Source organism: Balearica regulorum, chromosome 26 (assembly GCF_011004875.1).
Source record: "Balearica regulorum gibbericeps isolate bBalReg1 chromosome 26, bBalReg1.pri, whole genome shotgun sequence".
Taxonomy (NCBI): Eukaryota; Metazoa; Chordata; class Aves; order Gruiformes; family Gruidae; genus Balearica; species Balearica regulorum.
In genome coordinates, this window is record NC_046209.1 from 4,247,398 (window position 1) to 4,252,803 (window position 5,406).

General features: G+C 51.3%; 1 protein-coding gene across 3 annotated transcripts in view; it reads right to left on the bottom strand.

Moving 5' to 3' along the window:
* LOC104638121 (acidic leucine-rich nuclear phosphoprotein 32 family member B) overlaps positions 1-5,406 on the bottom strand; it is a 233,340-nt gene that overhangs the window by 15,351 nt on the left and 212,583 nt on the right. The window lies entirely within an intron of this gene.

The following is a 5,406-nucleotide window of genomic DNA, read 5'->3' on the forward strand; positions in this document are numbered from 1 at the left end:
GAAATTAAAAAAGCAAACAACATAGTCAAAAAACGGGGAGTTATTAAATGAATAAAGGAAATGTCCGTGCTGGTGAGGGCCAGCATGGGAAGGGATGGATGTTCAATGGAAGGTGCGTTCCCAACGAGCTTCTCCCCAGCGTTTGGCCTGTCGGTTGCCGGTGTTTGGTGACCGCCAGCAGTGTCCCTGTGGCAGCCACTTGCCAACAGATCAGCGCTGGCACAACCCACGGCACAACCCATGGCAAACGGCATCAGGAGCTTCCTACAGGACGTGCACGGAGCAGGAGCCATCTTCAGGGACGCATCCGGCTCTGCATTAAGGCCACCAAGAGCGGGATCTGCAGGACGGCGGCGTGGTCATGACGTGAACGTGTTTTATCGTGCAGGCAGCCGTGCTCACGCCATCGCCTGGGCACGGGCACAGGCAGAGGCTGTTAAATAGCTCGCGGGAAGACACAAGCATTGCTTGTTATCTGTCGGGGTTGAGTCTGAATCGCAAAGCGTGCTCTCTGCTATGGGGGGATCTCATTGCTTTTGGAAATAAGAGGGAGGTTTGTGCCAGGCGGTGGTTGCAGGGAGGGTGGAGAGGGTTTTCCTCGTGGTCTCGGAGCCCAGGCACCAATCTGAGAATGAGGAGAGTGGGACACGGCCCCTGCACGCACTCCTGACAGATCTGCTCCGTGGCGGCTAGTGGCATTTCTGTGCCCTTCGCAGGCTGTGCTATTTCAGGTCACAAACTCTTCCAAGAGGTTTTTAGTGGTGCTTCTAAGTGTCACCGTGTCCTCATTATAACAACCCCTCTTCTCTGCCCGTGAGGCACTCACATCAAATTTGTTTTCAAAATATTGTTAAATATTTGTCTCCCTTTATTTTTGTAGGCAAACAGAGGTTTCAAAGCATCTGGGATGGGATGTGCTTCTTCGAATAGAGATGGGAAACGAGACAAAGCAGGGGAATGTTCACCAGGAACAACTGGGGTGGGACAGGGAGGCTGTGGGAAGATGCAGCGAAGGGGCCTGGAGGATGGGAGCAGGGATTAACTACCTGGGATTTCCCACTCCAGAAGTGATCCAGCTGGAGGACACCCAATGCAGCCACCAGGCAGCAAATAGGCAAAAGGAGGTACTTTTTCACCGAGCACATAATTAAAGTGGACCTCATTGCCATAGGATATGACTTCAAGAAATAACCTTTAAAAGCTTGAGATAAGTGTATGCAGGATTGGTCTGTTCTGACCGGTTAAACGTGATGGTCCAGGACCTCCAGCTAAGGAAGTATTAAGTCACTGACCACCAGAAGATGGGGCAGGATTATTTCCTGTTTGCCTGCCGCCTTATATTCCTTCCAACAGACCGATACTGCCACGGACAGGGTCAGAGGCAAACCTGTGATCTGCCTTCTTAGGTGCTTACAGAGTTTTAACGAAGGCATTCGTTCCTCAGGCTTTACCCCATCCTTCACCATGGAGCTTCTCCCTTCCCAAAACAGAGACAGCAGCTCCTGCTTTCTGCCCAGTGGGGAGCGGAGAGTAAAGATGGGCCCGGGGGGGTTCCCCCTTGAGTACTCAGAGACAGCCCTGGATGAAGAAGCTTCTGGTTCCCAGGGCTTATCGCAGGCTCTGCTACTAAGTCTCTCGCAGACCTTGCACAAACCATCGCCGTTTCCTGCCAAAGCTTTGCGCCACTCTGAGAAAGGATTGCAACGGTAGATAAACACGTCTACCTGGGTGCAAAGCAGTGTCAGCTTCTGCCGGCTGTGATGTACAGCTGCAGGCTCAGCCCAAGCAAAGAGGAACTTTCTCTTCGTCTCCTTCCATTTTCACATCTCTTCGTAGTCAGGATTCCCGCAAGGAAGAAAGGGTGAAAAGCTGCGAGATGCAGGGGTTTGATTTGGCAAGAGGTGCCTCCCTGCTCTGCGTCTGCTGAATTCGAAACCCTCCGAGACTCGAGGCCGCCTTCGCTGTGCCTGTGGCCCGCACCTAAGTGCGACAGCACCGCTTGTGCTGTTACAGCCCTGCCAAGAATAAGGTGATTTTTCTCTCTCCTGATCTAGAGAGTTTATATTGTCATCTGCAAGAAGGGGAGAGTGAGCAAAGTCCCTGCACACCCAGCAGCTCCTGCTGAGTTACGTAAGCCAAAGTCTCTGCAGCGTATACACGACTGCACCGAGAAGCGCATGTGACAGATGACAGCACTGAGAGAACTTCCTTTAATTATTACTGTTACTGCTGTTACTATTAGCAATTAAGGCATTTGTTTTAAACCTGTCTGTATTTCAAAACAAGCATGGGGTGGTCAGATTGGCAAAGAATATTAGGTTGACTGGTATGGCGTCTTGCCTAGAGTAAAGATAACAGAGTGCCTGGGTGATTGCTCAATGATGATGGATTGGTGGGGAATTTCTCCTGGACCCTGAGACAAACCCTCTGGGGCCTGGCAAGGCTTGTGCTCTGCTCCTCTGGAGGCTGACTTGCACAAGTACCGGGGCCACGATGTTGTAAAGAGCAGGTGTTTCAGACATTTGAGGCTTTAAAGCCACACCTCGCGTGGGGTGCAATCTGTCTTTGCTGTTGCTACTGATGCTTTTTGGTTGCCTAGAGCCCCTGCCCTACCTGGTGAAGAAACGCAGATTTTTACAGCTCTGCAGACGTGAATAAGAACGGGTACATTGCTCCCGGTGGGCTATAGAGCAGCAACGGAGACGAATGCTTTCATCTGGCTGCGTAAAGCACATTCAGCTTTAACACGTCTCCTGCTGCTCTTATTATTTCTTCCAGACCGCAGTTTGCTAAACAGCTTCCAAACCAAGCAGAGGACACGATTCCTGCTCTGTGGAGCCACGAGTGACGGGGATTATCTAACTGTTCAGCGTTAGCAAGGCTCCCAGGTCATCTGCCTGTGGTTTTATACCTGGAAGCACGAAACTGCAGCCCTGGAGCTAAAGTCATGTACCAAAAGCAAAGCGCTGGGCAGCAGGATGGAGCCTGTCCGGGTTGCTCCAGGGCCTTCGTGGACACAGGCAGAGTGATGCAGAGGGCACTGGTGATCCAAAATGCCTAGGTTCCCTTCCCGACTCACTGTGAGAACGGAGCTAAGTCGTTTAGTGTCCTTCCACCCCAGGGCTCTGACTCACGCTTGCTGAGCAAACAGCAGCGGGGATGTGGGATGCCAGCTCTCCCACCTCACCCTCCCTGTCCGGCTGTTTGTTACTGCCCCTCTGCCGAGAGCCGCAGCCCCACGCCAGCCAAGGCAATAAATAAAGACACGTGCCTTTGAGCCACAGATTCTCCAAATGGGCTTCAAAAAAACCGACTCCCCCATCATCAGCAGTTCAGGTAAAGCCTCCGTCTGAGGTGCCATAGGACAAGGGAGGGTAGGACCAGCCTCAAGTTAAGCATCTGGCTTCTCCCACGTTTGCCTGCCAGGGTCCTCACTTCCCTGTTTTTGTGCTCCTCGCCACGGCGTGTGAGCACAAAACGCTTGCAGTTGGGTCCTGAGGCTGCGGGCTCAGCTCCTGTGAAAGCCCTTGCCCGTTCCACTGCCCGCTCTCAGCTGTCTCGGTGCAATACCCTCGGGCTCTGCTGCCCACCCGAGGGATGACAGAGGGGCAGAGGAGCCGGGATGAGGTTCTCCAGACTAAGCAAGTGCCATATCACAAAGCCTGGGATGTTGCCTGGGATGTGGGATAGTACAAGATGGCATCAGTCCCAGAGAGCGGGAAGGGAAGAGCTAAGGGAAGAGGATGAGGAACAAATCTGGTCCATGAGATTTCCCTGCAGATCCTGGTGCAGAAGTGACACAGCTGAACGAGCCAAGATGCCACGTGTTAGAAGAAAGGTGGAGGGCAGGCAGCAAGTCTCAGCGAGGAGATGAGGACTTTGGGTGAAACTTTGAGAGAAAGAAGTCTCAGTTCCGGGGAGGATTAGGGGAGTCTCTCTGTAACTTTCACATGAAGCCCAGAAAGCTTCACCCCTGGGCTGCCTGGGCACCCCCATCTCCCCAGCCCACCCCCAAGTCAGCATCCGCAGCATCCCAGGCCCTTCTGACCACAGGCAGGAGGATGTAACCATTAGGAGGAGCCAGGAAGGAGGACTCACCGGGAAATCAGCCTCTCTCTTCATGACCTGAATGCTACTTATTGATGAATCAGGGAAGATGCGGATTTGTGACATCCTCCCCAGTTATTCACTGCGTGGCACAGGATATACCAGTGATTCTTGGGTGCGCTGCTCATGTCAAGGATGCCAGAGGTTTTGGGATGGGAAAACTCATTCTTTTCAAAGATATTCATATATATTTCATATATGTGATTGCATCATGTGTCTGGGCAATGATCTGTCTTATTTTCAAATCCACCTCTGCCACCTTCCCTGGCTGACACTGTTCCTCACCTGCCTCTCTTTGCAGCGGGATGGGCAAGTCACCACTTGCTTCTCACTGAGATCCCCTGGGGAACCAGGCACGTTTTTTCAGCGTGTGAACTCAGCCTCCTATTCATACAGTCCGTTCAGGAGTTGTAAGCGAACAAGAAGCAAATTCACCCCAGACTTCCTCAACGCGGACACCGCAGTGCAGCCATTCGAGGAGCGAGAGCAGCTCGCTGGGGATCGCCTCTGAGCTTCTGCTTCAAGCCGCATCGTCTGTCCTCGAAAGACACCCAGCCTTGACTTAGTTGCACGTAACGGAGGCTCCGCCATGTTGTAATATAAGCAGCTTCAGTGGTTAATTACCCTCTCATTTCAAAATGCATGTGGATTTGTGAGGCTTTTGTAAGCCCTGATATCTTTAGGAGGTGTCACACAGCTCAGGTCACCCAGATATGCTCCTTTTTATAGAAGTATCAAAATAAATGGCTAAGCTTCCCAAAGAGCCAGTCCCCAGGGCAAATCTGAAGTGGCACGGCAAAGGCTGCTGTTTGATCCCTGCTCTTCAGGGACATGGACATGGGACAGGGACGCCTTGGATCTTGGTCTGACCCTGCCCTGTGATGCTGAATGTGGTGTCTCCCCTGCTCCAACAGGAAGAACTGACCAAATAATAAGCTTTTAGGTTTAAGAAAGCAACACATTTCTTCTTTTCCCGACCCTACGTGGAGGAAAAAATGTTGATTTTGAGGAAAAGTTTAATTGCTGCCAATGGGATTCAGGAGGAAAATGTTTGTAAAGCAGTCACCCTAAAGGGTCCTAATCAGCCAGTTCTTTAACTAAGTAACAAAGTAAACTAGCTAGAAGTGTGATTTGGTAATAAATTTATTTGTGATAATAAAACAGTAGTTGGGGAAGAGTTGAAAAGGGGCTCAAATTTAACCCCTGAAAACAAGGCGTTTTTTGGTGAAAACGGTTTTATTATATTTTAGCCACCTCTGCAAGGGAGGCTGTATGGATCAGTCCCTCCCCTGGGAAAAA